Source organism: Papaver somniferum, chromosome 4, assembly GCF_003573695.1.
Source record: "Papaver somniferum cultivar HN1 chromosome 4, ASM357369v1, whole genome shotgun sequence".
NCBI classification, from domain to species: domain Eukaryota; kingdom Viridiplantae; phylum Streptophyta; class Magnoliopsida; order Ranunculales; family Papaveraceae; genus Papaver; species Papaver somniferum.
The window spans coordinates 117,763,410-117,779,956 of record NC_039361.1 but is presented as its reverse complement, the minus strand read 5'-3'; the positions used below and the strand labels follow the sequence as shown (position 1 = coordinate 117,779,956).

The following is a 16,547-nucleotide window of genomic DNA, read 5'->3' as shown; positions in this document are numbered from 1 at the left end:
TCATTATAAGCCCATGCATAGAACAAATCTGTAAAACCAGGTCTACGGGTTGAGGAAACTCATAAACTTACAAAATTATTCTCTTTTGCATCATTTTAATGATATGGGATTAAGGTCCTACTCGTTAATCCCAACTTTATGGGGAAAATACTGTTTAGTCCAAAACCGTCCCCAAATATACGGATTAGTCCATCCCGATCCGACTACTTACACATTAGTCCAAAAAAGATGCAAAGAAATTAATATCCTTCACACGTTTTCCATAATTCACACGTGATGCGAATTAAAACCATTATATTCCTCAAAACCTGAACAAAATCTGGAAGAAAAAAAGAAGAAAAAAAATCATTTAACTGAGAAAAAGAAACAAAACTAGTGAAGATTCAAATCAAAACCTTGGCTATGGATGAACATCGGAGCAGCAGTAACATCATGGTGAAGAAGATGCAACAAAAAAACAGTTCAGAATCATCATTTAAATTGAAATCAATGAATTTAAAAAAATTGAGAGCTTGAAAGAGAACAAAACGACAACAAACATTAGATTCAACATTTAATCAGGTAGTAAAAGATCCAAAACCATCATTGTCTTAAAGGAATTCGGCAAGAGAAATCAAGACCTTCAAAGAAAAAGAAAAAACAACAAAAGAAGATTCAACATCTATGCAAGTAACAAAAGGTAAGATCATCTATTATATATTGGACTATTTTGTGTGTATGAGTGCTATTTTTTTAGATTTTATGTGATAGTATACAGATCTGTATACCGACGTGTTGTTTCAGGGATGTATGGCCTATTATGTGTATGAATGCTATGTTTGTTAGATTTGATATGATAGTGTACGGATCTGTACATCGGCATGTTGTTTCGGGGATTTATGGATTGTTTTGTGTGTGAATGTTGTTTTTGTTTGATTTTTTTTTTGTTATAATGTACATGTCTGTACACCGCAGTGTTGTTTCAGGGATGTATGGACTGTTCTGTGTGTATGAGCATCGTTTTTGTTAGATTTTTTGTGATAGTGTAAAGTTCTGTACACAACAGTGTTGTTCCAGGGATGTATGGATTGTTCCGCGGGAATGAATATTGGTAGTTTACATATTTGTTATGGTAGTGTACAGATTTATACATTGTAATGCTATTTCAGGGTTCTATGGACTGTTATGTGGGTATGAATGTTGTTTTTGTTAGATTTGTTGTAGTTTTGCACAGATTAGTACAACAACATGCTATTTCAAAGGTATATGGACTGTAATGTGAGTATGAATTCTATTTTACTTAAATTAGTTGTGGTTGTGTATATACTTGTACACATGTATGATAGCTCAAGGATGTATGGCTTATTTCGTGGGCATGATTTTGTTTTTGTTAGATTTCTTCAGGAGTTACATACTTGTACGCCGATGTATCATGTCATGGGCAATATGACATGTTTTCTAGTTTTGAATGTTGTAATTTTTCCATTTTTGTAGGTGTGTACATACTTGTGCATTGTTGTATCATATCATGGACATATGTCATATTTTGTGTGAGCATGTATGTTGGATTTGTTAGTTTTTGTAGTTGTGTACATACTTGTACACCGATGTATCATCTCATGAGAGTATGACATATTTTATAGTTTTGAATATTAGGTTGTGCCATTTATATAGGTGTTTACATACTTATACACTGTTGTATCATACCATGGGCATATGACCTTTCTTGTGTGAGCATGAAGATTGGATTTGTAAGATTTCTGTAGGTGTGTACATACTTGTACACTAATATGTTATGTCATTGATATATAATATGTTTTGTGAGTACGAATGCCGCGGGTTCTATAATTTTCGAAGTTGGATTTGTTGGGTGTATATACTAGTGAGCTATCTCATGGATATATGACATGTTTCATAATTTTTGAAGTTGAATTTGTCTGCTTTTTGTAGGTGTGTAAATACTTATTGGAGATGGCAACATCAGAACCTGGAGAAACCTATCGGTGATCTTGCCAAACTGTAAAAATATCGCAGAAGATAAAAAATACCAAGATTAGCGTGCGATAGGAGAGAAACAACTTGATTGTTGTTTAAAATTTGCTTAAATTATTTGTAACTTTCTTAATCTTTTGACAACTATGTTTCTTAACTTTCTTAAACAAGTATTATTACTAGTAAACCTTGAAGTAATCATATTATTAGTGTGAATGATGTTTTGGATGTAGATTTGTGTCAGATTTTTACATGGTATATTATAGGTAAAAAAATCATGTGTACATAATGGTGTACATGATGGTGCACATCTACTGACATGTTAGAAAATTAAAATGCACATGATGTTGAACATGTACTAATATGTTAGAAAATTATTCATACCTAGGGCTGCACAAAACCGAACCACAACCGTGAATCGAAACCGACCTTTTAAAACTGAACCGAACCGAAACCATAAGACAATGGTTTGATGGTGGTTGTCAGTTCTAGAAAACCGACATGAATGGTTTCAGTTGGTGCCAAAAATCGAACCGATAACCATCGATTTTAACCGATTTGTATATGACGTAGATTTTAAGAAGTAAGAAGCGTCAGTTCTTTTTTCCCCTCAGTTTTATCTCTTCACTTATTCGGTTCTTTTCCATGACTCCATTAGCAGTCGAGCTCGAGCACCAGCGACACCATCACCACTCTAAAATTAACTAGTAACTAGTAAAGACTGTAAAGTACCACAACTTCTTCTTCTTCTCTTCTTTTTCAAGTTTAATCAAGCAAAAAACGAAGATTCGAAGTTACTTCAGTTATTGAATGTTTCATTCGATCTTATTTTCTTCAAAGATTATGATACTATGACTATGATTGTTATGTCTGAATAGATTTTGATATTATGAGGAATATTTGATTTTACAAATTTGCAAATTAGGGTTTTGTGATGTTAAATTTTTTTGGGGATATTTCAAAATTAGGGTTCATTTTTGCGGATTTTACATAGCAATATGAACTGGGTTGTGTTTAATTGGGTCAATTTATTTAGTAAATACACAACTAAGTTAATTTATTGGAATGAATTGGCTACTGAGTTACTGAATCTAGTTAATTGCTATCGTATGTTAATGGGCGTAACTTAACCTTTTGCTACTCACAAACTTAAAATGGATAAATGCAAAACCCCATACTGTTTCTTATGTGATTCGATATTCCAATATGAATTGAGGAGACACTAAGTCTCGTGTGAATAAGTAATTCAAGAAATATTGTGCGTCACATAAATTGGTCTGCGATGTGCTAACTTGAACATGCCAAGTCTTTAGATCATCCCAGTTGGAAGCATTGGTGATTCTTTCAGTGTTGCGTCATTGAAAGCTCACTTAGCTGAATTCATTGCCACCCTCCTTTTTTTTTTTGATGGTGTTGGTTCTGCCATCACTTACAGTAAGTGTTGACCCTTTTTTTAAGGCACGATATCTATATGCACACTCATTGTCAGATGAGAAATCATTTTCTTTTACTCAATCTTACCTATACATTTGAGAATACCCATATGAAGAGACAAATTTGGTTCCAAATTTGTGATCGATGTTCCACATGATACTGACTAATTATTCGCTTTTGACTTTATCTATTTGGATAAGTGTATTTATAAGGCGTACTTAATTTGATAGTAGACTGGCCATACTTTTTTTGTAGAATCACTATCCCGTTTCAAAATTTCTAGCTTCCGGGGTTATGTTCATGTTGTCTTTATCCGCAATTGTGTACAATTCCAGCAAAATTGTCCCTGTTGTCAGGTCATTTCCCTTAATGACCTACAAATAACATAAGTTAGTGCCTCCGGGGTCAAATACCCTTTACTGCAAGATAATGACTTGACTAGAGCATAGCATAAAGAGAGGAAGTGACGCTGTGACGGGATGTTAACCCTTCGCTTTCTAAAAAGAGAGACAATATTTTAGTTCTATGGATTTCCTTGATTTCTAAATCATAACATTAGATATTAGATACATGCTAATCTCTTCTAAGCCAACCCCAACCAAGTTTGGCATTAGCCAATAGTTATGTATTCCTTTATAAATTAGTTTCCTCAGGTTTGTTTCACAAACAGTATTTGTTCGGTATCTCTTGATGGAAATCAGATCAATACCAATTATATTTCTGATTTGTATGCGTGCATGTATGAAGTTTAAGTTATGGGTTGTTAGATCTACGCTTTCTGTTTTAAGTGGTATAGTTTTGAACTCCACGATGACCGTAGGTTACATCATGTACCATTATACTGATTTGGTTGAGCAGTTCATATTTAACCCGAGTTTGCGTATGTGCAGGTACCATTACAACCTCCTACGGAATACAGAATAATCGATTTTTTGCTGACCCTCTCAGGAATGGTACCTCTGGGTTGATTTTCCATCTAAAGTCTAAAGATATGTAGCCACTTAAGAAGGAACAACCAGTTATAATTATGAATTTGAAACTAGACTCTTTACAATTTAATGTTTCTGTTAATAGTTAATATGTATTGGGAGTTGAACATCTGATGTATTTGAAACTTTACTGGTAGGATCTGAAATTTACATGTCAGTTTTTTGGGACTGACAGATATAAAAAAATTCCCGTGACCTAAGGCGGTTAACCAAAAACCGAATGGTTTTATACAAAACCAAGTAGAAAATGAACCGAGTGAAACCAAATAAGCTTAATTTTTTTATTAGTTTTTAATATTGAAAAACCGAGTATTATGGTTTCGGTTTTGGTTTTGCCAGAAACCGATAAAAACCGAACCATGTGCAGCCCTATTCATACCTGCAGAAATAAAGACACATGTATTGAAGTAAAAACCAAACTAGATTCTTAAAATAAATAAGATAGTATCATCCATTTTAACAAGCTACATGAATACATAAATCACAAAGTCGTAAGCAAGAAGGGTAGTAAATCATCAAGGGAGTGGCAAGTAAAGCACTCAGTGCACATCATAGGTATTCTTTACTTCTCCCTAACAATTTTATTGTATAGAGTTCTTCGTCTTCCAAATGGAGTCCTGGATATGGGATTAATGATCTTGTCCGTAAGAGCATTTAACTGTCTCTTAGACATCGATGTGATAATCTTCAACCTGGAAAATAAAACATAAAACACCAATGAAATGATCTGGAAAAAGCAAAACAACATAAAGTTGTGGAACCATGTGCAGATTCAAAAACAATAAACATGTATATAAATATGTACACGTTAAGAAAAAGCATGTGTACAACTATGTGCACTTAGTTGCAGAACTATCCACATCTTCAAAACAATCAACCTGTGCACATCCGTACCCATAAAATGCCATATATAAATGAGACAACACAACGTGAACCATTTTATACACACATACAACTTGAATCGTGTACTTAAGCAACAATATCACTACCCATATTAAATAAAATCATTTTGAGCTTGAGTCCCTAAATTTATAACATATGAAATCATATAATTCCTAACGAGTTTGAAGTGTGAATATCATCTGCATCATTGCTAGGGTAAACTATGCTCAAAATAAGGTTTCAAGTTCAATTGCGAAGGTAAAGAAACTTACCCTAGTGACATCCACCATTTATAAATAGAATAATAAATAGGTAATCATCTCGGCATCGTATCCATGTCCAACAATCTTCATTAACTGTGACCAAATGATTCATGCACCTGTTACAAAAAAAAACAATTATTGTCAAAGGTGGATAAGGGTACAGATGCATACCAATAAAGCATGCCATATAATATTGAGACAACACAATGGTGTAAAATTATGTACACACCTTCAAAAATCCAACATCCAACATCCATATCCGCAAGACTGAACATAAAATCATGAGAGACCATACTAGTGTATAAGTATGTACACAGTTGCAGAAAAAATAGAAACAGAGCATTGGCTCAAAGCCTCAAACATAACAACCCATGCATTTATCAGAGAGAAAGTTTTAGTGTAAAAATATGTACGCATGTACTACATAAAACTAACAAATTTTAGCATCATACCCACATGACATGCCATGCATTCATCAAAGAGCATCTCAGTGTGCAAAACATGCACACCTCTATAAAAACCTAACAAAATCTAGAATACATACTCGTATGACATGACATATATTTATCACATAGCATTTCAGTGTACAAACAAGTACACATCTACAGAAAAATACCAAAATCTAGCATATATACCAACAAAAAAGATCATGCATTCATCACCGAGCATACTAGTGTACAAGTATGTAAATATTTACATAAAAATAACAAATAGAGCATTGATTCAAACAATACAACCCAAGCATTCATCATCTACCAAATAGGGGCGAATGCTCACCATGATTCAAGATAGCATACACAATCTTCTCAGACATGGTCGATAACCTGCATATTACAGAAAACATATATCAAAAACACATCAAAGTTCTAAACAACATAAAAAATATCTCAAAAAATAGCATTCTTAGGTTCAATCAACACACAAATGATAAATCAAATAACTAATAAAAAAAATTGAGTCACATCTAAAAGATATCAATCGAATCCAGTAACACAAAGATGTAACATCTTAAGATCTGAATCATATTTAAATTTATTAGATAATTAATTTTTCGAATCAACCTTAAATCACAAAAAATCAAAACATATACATTATACAAGAAAGTATACATTCTGCATAGTAAAAAAAATATAAAAAAATCACTCTATCGATGTAAACCATGAATAACCATTAATTAAACACACGGATGAAGAAATGGAAAATAAAAAAAATCAAAGATCAAATTGATTTCATATGATACATCCAAAAACAAATAAAAAGAAAAATCAAAATGAAAAACATATATCAAAAGAGTTTCATGAAAATCAAAACCTAACAAATAATAAAATCAAAACCAAAAACAGAAATCAAAAGACCGAAAGCAATATGAAAGATAAAATCGATTTCATCTCATGCATTCAAGAAAAAGAAAAATCAAAAACACATAATTGAAGCAATAAACAAAATCTAATGAAAGATGAGATTGAAATCTTAGTCTCTAACCTGAGACCGAAATCTGATGAACAAACGATTGAATCCAAGAATCGCCTCAGAATATCTCTCTGTCTCCCTCCTGATTTGAATCTGAGATCTAAAAATTAAAAACTCATTTTTATTCCTGTATCCTCATATGGAAGGGTAATTATGGTAACAAATTAGTTTGGATCGTTACGAGTTTGGACTAACTCGTTAAAAATTTAGACCAAACTGTTTACACGGGGTTTTTTTGGACTAGGGAGTACTAGGCCTGAGGACCCTGGACTAGAGTGTCTAAAGCCCACTAACTTTGGGACTAAACGTCAATTTCTACCAACTTTATACCATTTATAAATTTAGTAGTTTATAGGTTAGATCGAAGTTATCACTTCGTTTTATCTCGGGGATCTAATAGAGAAGATGGGTCCCGCCATCCTTGGAGTTTAGTAACGGCCACCCCTATTAGAGTGTCAGGACAAAACGAAGTGAAAACTTCAATAAACCTATCATTTTTGTTGTGAATTTCAATGTCAGATAACCTGTTAAGTAACCCTTCACCAAGTGTCTGAGTTGATCAATTATCCCAAACACCCCAAGTTACTCTCTCCACTTTAGCTCCTTTTCAAAACCGGATATAAACTCTCACCACTATTAAAACTTACTGCTCAGATCTAGTCCATTTTGGGCTAGATTTGAGCAGGTTTCTTTCCCTTTTCTTGTTTTCTTACATAGTCGGAAGTTTAGGTTAGCTTGTTTAAATATTTATGGTGTTCTAGTGGGTGTTTTGCCCTTTTCGTTTATGTCTTCTCCTCTGCGTTACATGGAAACTGCCACGGGTGTCCGACACGGACACGGATACGTGTGTCCAGTACGGCTATTCTAAAAATTCATGATACGAGGACACGGCATTAGTACACATAAATTAAAATATTACTAATAAAAAATATGCAGAAATATAAATGATGACACAATTCTAATGTTAATTGTCCATTCATAAGTTAGTACTCTCGTGAACAAAAGTGAGTACTAAACAAAAGTGTAGTATTGCAGACAATACTTACATTACATCGTTAGATTTTTCATTATATTGCTTACAAAAAGTTGGTCATAATAAGCCACTACTAAGGTCTTACTTCAATACGAATACTAGTGACGAGATTGTAACTGGTCCTCGACCTCAAGGTTCTCTATTGAATAATTGCTTGCTGTGATTGAAACTGAAATTGGAATGAGCTAGATCTGATTTTTGTGAGATATTTATGTTGTGGTGGGTAGTTGTCTTGCTAACTTGAGCTCTAATTAGAACCACACATGTGGCAGCTACACTGGGTTTTCCTAACTTAAGCCTTCTATTTACTACCACAAAAGTATTTTATGTGAATAAAGTAATAATTTTTCAATTACTTATTACTGAAGCAGTGTCCAGGGAGTGTCAGTATTTGTGTCCATACGTATGGACACGGGACACGAGCATACATTTGAAGTATCTATGTAACGCAGTTTCTCCTTTATGGAGATTCTCTATGCGCTTTCATGGCTGTTCATTGTGATCTCAATGGAGGGGGGAAGTTCAAGTGTGGTGATCAAGATTCAAGATTTTTGGCATACTACTCTCATATTTTTATGAGAAGATATCTTTTTTGAGAAGAAAAAACTTATCAATGTGGTTGGATCATAATACCAAAACCGTACTTGTGTGCACATATTTCATCATCAAACACGTGTATATAGGAAGATACGTGGAGAGCATGCGGACAAAGTCATCAAAGAATGATGACACACGCCCATAGCCAAGAAGCCCATCCCGTCAACGTTGGATCTTTGCCCGAACAAATCTAAGGGCAGAAGTTAAAAGATGTACCGGTAACACGATGTACTGCGGAGCACCAAATAACTCCCGAAGAGTTACTTTATCTCATCCCCAAAAGAAGCCAAGATCAACGGTGGAGAGAAGGTGAACTGACATGGACGTGACAGGGGCAGAAGACACTTTCCTGACACGAGCAGGCGCCTCAACTACCCGCATTAAACACTCTGAGCAACATACGTGTCGATCAACCCGTGGAACGAACGAGGACGACTCTGCGTGATGAAGTAATGAACGAAGACCCCCGCGTGATGGACACAAAACACAAGAAGATAAGGTTCCAACGGCCCTCAGAAATGGGTCCCACACTCTAACCCTATAAATACCCCCTCTCCACCAAGAGTGAGGGGATCGGAAAAATCAGGGAGAGAAGGAGAGAGAAAGATTGTGAGTGTAAGTTAGTCCTTTACAATATACAGACCTATGTAAACTCCAAAGTCGCTCGACTATCCTTGTAACCATCAAGTATATAGTGAAACAACAACCCCGTGGATGTAGGCCTTCGTGCTGAACCACGTAAATCCCTGTCTTATTTACATTTCAGCACTTTATATTCGCCTAACGCTCCTTGAGTTTTACTTTTATACTTCGTTTTCTTTATCTTCCCCTGCGTAAACGCCCCTCGCAATGTTATTAGATGAGGCTATGATAAACCCGAGGGTTTTGAGCCAAGGAATCAATGCAATCGTATTATCAGAGTGAGACGGTACCTAGAGTGCGAACATTGTTTGTGAACATATAGATTCCTTCGTGATTTACGTGTTCACAATTTGGCGCTAGAAACAGGGACTTCGTCCCGGTTAAATATTTATCTTATCCTGTGATTTCATATTAAATTAGCATATGATTGCTCTACTTCATTAGCTCTGGAAGTATCTGTCGAAGCCTTTCAAACTGGTTAAAAGATTTATTGCTTAGATCCATGGATTTACATTTTTTAGATCTCGTGTGGACTTTTCTTTCTGATGGGTTTTTGAAAATCTTCAAAAAGATCTACGTGCATTTTCAAAGGGATCCTTTCACGTATCCACATACCTTCAATGAACCCGCATTTTTAAAAGTTCTCGGCGGCCTTCGGGCAGTTTTTTTTTTCTTGGAGTAATGAATTTCGTAAACTAACCCGATCCGCACAAACATTTCTGTTTCTCGCTGTTTGAAATTCCCTTGTGCATAAAGAAAACGACAGCACGATTGAAAAGATGCAGGAAGCAGGAAAATCCAAAGCCCCATCAAAGGAAGCACCAAGGACAACCCCGGTCATCACCCGGAGCAAGCAGAAAGGAGACAAAGCCAAAATAACTAGTCAGAGACAGGACACTGCGAAATCACTTTGCCTATGAACGCTAACTCCGTTGTAGCCGCGGCCCTCAGAGCAGCGGCAGCGAAGTACAGTACGGCAGCGGCAGCCCCAAAGGCTGCGGAAGCCAGCAAAACTCTTGTTACGAATCAATCTCAACAACCAAAAGAAAGGTTGGATGAATCCAGAACACATCAACCCGCGCACCCGCCAACCTTCGGAATGCCACCAACAAACGAACAGAATCAAACTGTGCCGGTGGGCACTCCGCCCGATTTGGAATTGCCAATAATCGAAGCTGAACCTCCACCACCTTTAGTACAAACCATAGAAGAAGGCGGCACCATGGCCGTAGTAGCACGAGCAGGGACTCCCAATCAGGGGTCAAACCAATCACATCGACTGATGGCTGAGCTTGAAGAATTGAAGAAAAGCCAGCAGGTTTACGCAAATGTTGTAGTTCTGCTGGCCAGAGAAAACCAAGATTTAAAAGACCGGATTTCCCTAAGCACGAAGACCAGCCAGCAACTTGATGAGGAAAATTCAAAGGCACCAGAACCAAATCGAGACCGAAGAGTCATCGTAGCAGCCAATGGAGACACGGCTAGGGGAAGTAGCGCATCTGACCCAGATTACAATGACGGAGAGTCAGACTATCACGAGCAGAAGAGAGTAGGGCATCACCACGCGATGGAAGAGCTACGAGATGAAATGATGGCCGAGATCAAGCAATTAAAAAGTAGACAAGGCGGGGGAAGGTTAGAAGAGGTCATGAGAGAGGCTAACTCCACGCCCCTAACTCATCGCTTGGCCAACACCCCTATTCCGCTGAAATGCCCTGTCCCGACGTTCGAATGCTATGACGGATCCAGTGATCCCGCTGCACATATTCGGTATTATAACCGTGTCTTAGCTAGATGGAGTCAAAACGACGCCGTACTCTGTAGATACTTCCCCTCAAGCCTGAAGGGATCGGCATTGTCTTGGTTTGATAATCTGCCGCCAGACTCCATCCACTCCTACGACTAACTCGCAGAAAAGTTCTTAAGAACTTACATGTACAACAAGACTGTTAACACCGGAATGGATAATCTCTTTTCACTGGAAATTGGCTACAAGGAAACCACAAGGGAATACACTAACAGATGGCACAAGATCTTCCAGGCCATAGGAAGTGTGGACCCAGTGGTAAGTATCAACTGCTACAAGTGGGGATTAGACCGAATGAGTCCACTATTTGTTGAGATTCATGGAAGCGTGCCTAAGACAGAGGGAGATCTTCGAATAATTATTGAAAAACACGCTCGTCTTGAAGAAATACAGCGTGAAAACCCGAGGGCGTACACGCAGAGGTCTCACCGTACCAATTCAGCAGAACAAACCAATGGGGCCAAAAGGAATTGTTCAGTGGAGCGGCCTCACGAAGACAGGAAGGAACAAAGGGATGAACGACGAACAGGCGACCGAAAATTCGAAGATCAAGTTTACACGAAGCTCAACGCTAGCTATGCTCGGATCCTGCGAGATATCAAAGGAAGGGAAAACCTGGAGTGGCCATGGTCTAAGGGAAAACATCCCCCGAGAACCGAGAAGTCTAAAGATTACAGTGAATATCACTGCTTCAACGGACACCAGACCGAAAAATGTAAAAACCTCAAAATAATGATCCAAAAATTAATCGATGCTGGCGAGCTCAAACATTACGTACGAAAGGATGTCGCCGAGGATAGATCCAAACGAACCAAGCCAGTCCAACTTCCAGAAGGGAACCGCACAATCAACACCATCTCGTGTTCTGAAGCCGCAGGGCCCTCACTTACAGCACAGATAGGAAAGAGGTTACGGAAGCAGTTCGAAGACCGTTGCGAATTGTATAAGATCGATGGGATAGAGGTGGACGAGCACGAAGAGTGGATGGACTCACCTATTATTTTCGATGCTGAAGATATCGAAGAAGATATGGAAGACCATAAAGACCCCCTGGTCCTCACACTACCAGTGGATGGATGTAACCTTAAAAAAATCCTCATAGACGGGGGAAGCTCAGTGAACGTTCTATTCTAAGACGCATTCAAACGAATGAAGCTCCATGAAGAACATCTAATGACCTCTTATCATACCATCTACGGATTCAACGGAGCACCCACAAAGCCATTGGGAGACATCGTGTTTCAAGTTGACGCTGGACCCATGAAGTTAGAAACACGATTCAGCGTGGTGGACGCCCCATCCCCCTACAACGCTATTATTGGACGAAAATGGTTACATAAACTCAAGGGAGTGGCGGCAACGTACTACCAATATCTCAGATTTCCAACACCTGAGGGAGTAATGGAAATCAAGGGAGATCGGGTCTCTGCAAGATAGTGCCAAGCCACTCAGGATCGTATCAACAACGAACAAGAAGAGCAGCGAAAAACCCGAAGAATTAAAAATAAAGAAGCCGCGAAAGAGAAGGCCATAGACCTGTTCCTCAACGAAACTACAGGAAAGGGCTTGACTAAAGATGATAATGTACTAAGCACAGAGACAAGTACTTCAGCATCCAACGAAGGACAGAAACATACCAAATAGCAATCAAGGAACGTCCCAGTCCTCGGGGACCCGAAGCCGGTGTTCACGCCAGTAGAGCCCGTAAAAGAAATCAACATATGAACGGAAGAAAACCCGAAGATGATCAAAGTAGGGACCCTAATGGACGAAATAAGAGAAGATTCTCTAACCAAATTACTTAAAGAATATGCGGATGTATTTGCCTGGAAGCTAGGAGATATGCCGGGGATTGACCCGAAAGTAATCCAACACGAGCTACGCATCATACCAGGCACACCCCCGTTCAGGCAGAAAATTAGAAAAGTTGCACCAGAGTATCATAAGGCAGTGGAAAAAGAACTTCGGAAACTACTAGACGCAGGATTTATCAAGGAAGTCAAGTACCCTACATGGATCTCTAACATGGTCGTCGTTCCTAAGAAAAATGGAGGGGTTAGAATATGCATTGATTTTACTAACCTCAACAAGGCATGTCCAAAGGACAGTTATCCCCTGCCAAGCATAGATCAGCTGGTAGAAGCAGTAGAAGGATATGAAGAACTGTCATTCATGGATGGACATTCTGGCTACAACCAAGTAGCCCTGGCAGAATAAGATCAGCCACACACAGAGTTCTACACCCCACATGGCCTTTATTGCTACACTAGAATGCCCTTCGGACTTCGAAACGCAGGGGCAACATACCAAAGAATGGTCAATGCTATCTTCAGGCCATGGATTGGTAGTACCTTAGAAGTCTACGTTGACGATATGCTCGTCAAAAGTAAGTTGCGCAAAGATCACCACCAGGATCTGAGAGATATCTTCGAAGCAATGAGAAAACATCACATGAAAGTGAATCCAGAGAAATGTACTTTCGGCGTCACCTTGGGGAAATTCCTCGGGTATCTGGTAACAAAAAGGGGCATTGAGGTAGACCCAGTAAAGATTCAGGCCATAGTAGAAATGCCATCCCCGAAGAATTTAAAAGAAGTGCAGAAACTCAATGGGTCCATCGTAGCCTTGGGAAGATTTATTGCCCGATCCTCGGACAAATGCAAACATTTCTTCAATATTCTCAAAAAAGGGAGCAAGTTTGAATGGACCGCAGAATGCGAAGAAGCCTTCCAAAAAATCAAAGAACACCTAGCTTCAATTCCGATCCTGCAGAAGCCGGATCCTGATGAGGTTTTGGCATTGTACATAGCAGCAACAGAAGACGCAGTCAGCGCAGTGTTGGTCAAAACCAATACGAAGATAGAACAGCCTATCTATTACGTCAGTAAGACCCTCAATTCTGCGGAAAGGAACTACACAAAGATCGAACAGCTTATCCTAGCATTGGTATGGGCTACTCAAAAGCTGAGAACCTACTTCCTAACTCACTTCGTCCGGGTCCCATGCAAAGCACCACTAGAAGCAGTCCTCAAAAGCGCGGGAAAAGTGGGAAAAATAGCCAAGTGGAACACCCACCTGGACCAATTCAACATCATTCATGAAATTCAACATTCTCGAAAATCCCAAGTCTTGGAAGATTTCTTAGCAGACCTCCCCCTGGACAACGACGAAGAAATTAAGGGAATACCAGAAGCCGAGGAAGAAAGCAAGGATCCAATGGATATCCTCGAAACCGCAAGTCAAAGACAATGGGAAGTCTTCGTCGACGGTTCCAAAAATAAGGAAGGAGCAGGAATAGGCATTGTCATCACCACCCCAACCGGAGAAAGGATTGTACAGGCACTCAGGTTAGAATTCAAAGAGCATACCAACAACATCGTCGAATACGAGGCAGTCGTACATGCCCTCCGTGTAATAATAGAAATGGGGGTAACCGATGTAAGACTGACAAGTGATTCGCAGCTTGTCATACGGAAAATAGGGATCGAGTACAATGTGTAAGATGACACCCTCTCAGCTTACATGGCCTTGGTCCAAACATTGGCATCACAAATTCTGAACATAAAGTTCCGGCACTTATGCAGAAGGGATCTCAGGCACGCGGATGCCCTATCATATATATCATCCATGCTGAAGGATAAAAGCGTCGAAGCTATTAAAATAACAAGGGTATACGAGCCTTCGATTGCATCTCAATTCTTCTTCTCTACCAATCAAGATACAGTGGAAGAAAATATCGAAGACCAGGTAGGAGAAGACATCCATAACGATTTTGACGAAGAAGATATCCTGTCAAGAGCAAATCAAGAAGAAAACTTCAGCAACGAAGATGATTGGATAATGGAGATCCATGCGTTTCTCGAAAGGGAAGCTTACCCGCGGATCATAAACAAGCTAGGAAAATACTCTCCAAAGTAGGAAGATATGATCTCCGGGATGGGGTCCTGTACAAGAAATCCTTCCTCGGACCGTTACTACGTTGCTTATCCCGGAAAGAGGAGCATCGAATTCTAAACGACATCCATTATGGTGACGCAGGGAATCATAGTGTCATGAGATCACTAGCCGACAAAGCAAAAACGCAAGGATATTACTGGCCCACAATGATACAGGATGCCGCAAGGATGTCCCGACGGTGTGAAGAATGTTCGCCAAAAAGATTCACGCGCCGGCAACAATGTTAAATTCTGTAGATATCCCGTGGCCATTTGCAAAATGGGGCATAGATATCGTCGGGCCTTTCGTCGAAGGGTCAGGGAAAAGACGATTTTTGATAGTAGCCACGGAATACTTCAGTAAATGGGTAGAATCTAAAGCCTTAGCCAGGATCAGAGACGTGGATGTGTTTACTTTTATATTCCAGAACATCATTTGCAGGTTCGGCATACCAGCAGAAATTGTGTCCGATAATGGTAAGCAATTACAGGGGAAAAACATAGACATGCTCTTCGATACTTTCAAGATAAGGAAAAACAAATCCACCCCCATATACCCTCAAAGCAATGGACAGGCGGAAGCCACTAACAAGACCCTCGCCTTTATCCTCAAAAAACAATTAGACGAACATAAGGGGCGATGGTGTGAACAGTTGCATAATGTGTTATGGGCATACAGAACAACAATAAGATCTGCCACTGGGGAATCCCCGTTTCTCCTCACTTATGGAGCTGAAGCAGTCATCCCAACAGAGATCCTCATGCCAACCACAAAGGCCGAAGCATGGGAGAAAAATCTCACAACAGACATGATGTTAGAGAGATTGGACGATCTAGAAGGAAGAAGGGAAGCAGCATTGGAAAATTATCAACGAAGACTAGCAAGGGAGTACAACAAAAAGGTAAAGCTTCGAAATTTTGTAGAGGGGCAATATGTGTTGAGAACAATCCCACAGTATCATTGAGAAAAGAGATGGGGAAAGTTAGCACCTACGTGGGGAGGACCTTTTATAATACACGACATTGCGGGAAACGGTTCCTACTACCTTCGCAATCTGAAAGGCGAAGTCCTCCGGCATCCTTGGAATGCTAAGTGGCTTAAACTATATTACCCATAAGAGCAACGCAGCTTTGCATCTGCGTGAAGAATACCAGAAGAAGAAGGCAGCGTGACCGCTCTACATGTTTCTATCTCTGGACGAGGAATTGCAGGCCTCAACCTATCAATCAAACAAGCTTTCTAAAATTCAAGTAAACAAAACCTATCAACAATATTGGGGAAAGTAGTTAATCTACAATCTCTCAGGGCTCCCCCATCAGTGTCCATAAGTGTAAGACTATGGGGAAGCCACCCAGCAGAAAGAGATACCCAACCAATCTTAAGGAAACGGGTCGACGAAATGGGTGTATGTAAATATTTTAACCCCATATCCTAGAACGTTGCCTCGGCCCCCACCGTCTGGGAATCCTCTGGCCAAGGGTTCGCCAGCGGGGTGACAGGTCTCAAGCCGATCACGAAGGTAC

The 16,547-nt window shown here is 39.1% G+C and overlaps 1 long non-coding RNA gene across 1 annotated transcript; it reads right to left on the bottom strand.

The window, feature by feature from the left end:
* Positions 1 to 4,796: 4,796 nt before the first annotated feature.
* On the bottom strand, positions 4,797 to 7,083 carry LOC113274219. The gene is made up of 5 exons (XR_003322872.1): positions 7,022 to 7,083; positions 6,317 to 6,363; positions 5,769 to 5,806; positions 5,549 to 5,655; positions 4,797 to 5,086 (listed from the first exon to the last, which is right to left on the bottom strand). It is a non-coding gene; the product is annotated as an uncharacterized LOC113274219 (long non-coding RNA).
* Between the last annotated feature and the right edge of the window lie 9,464 nt (positions 7,084 to 16,547).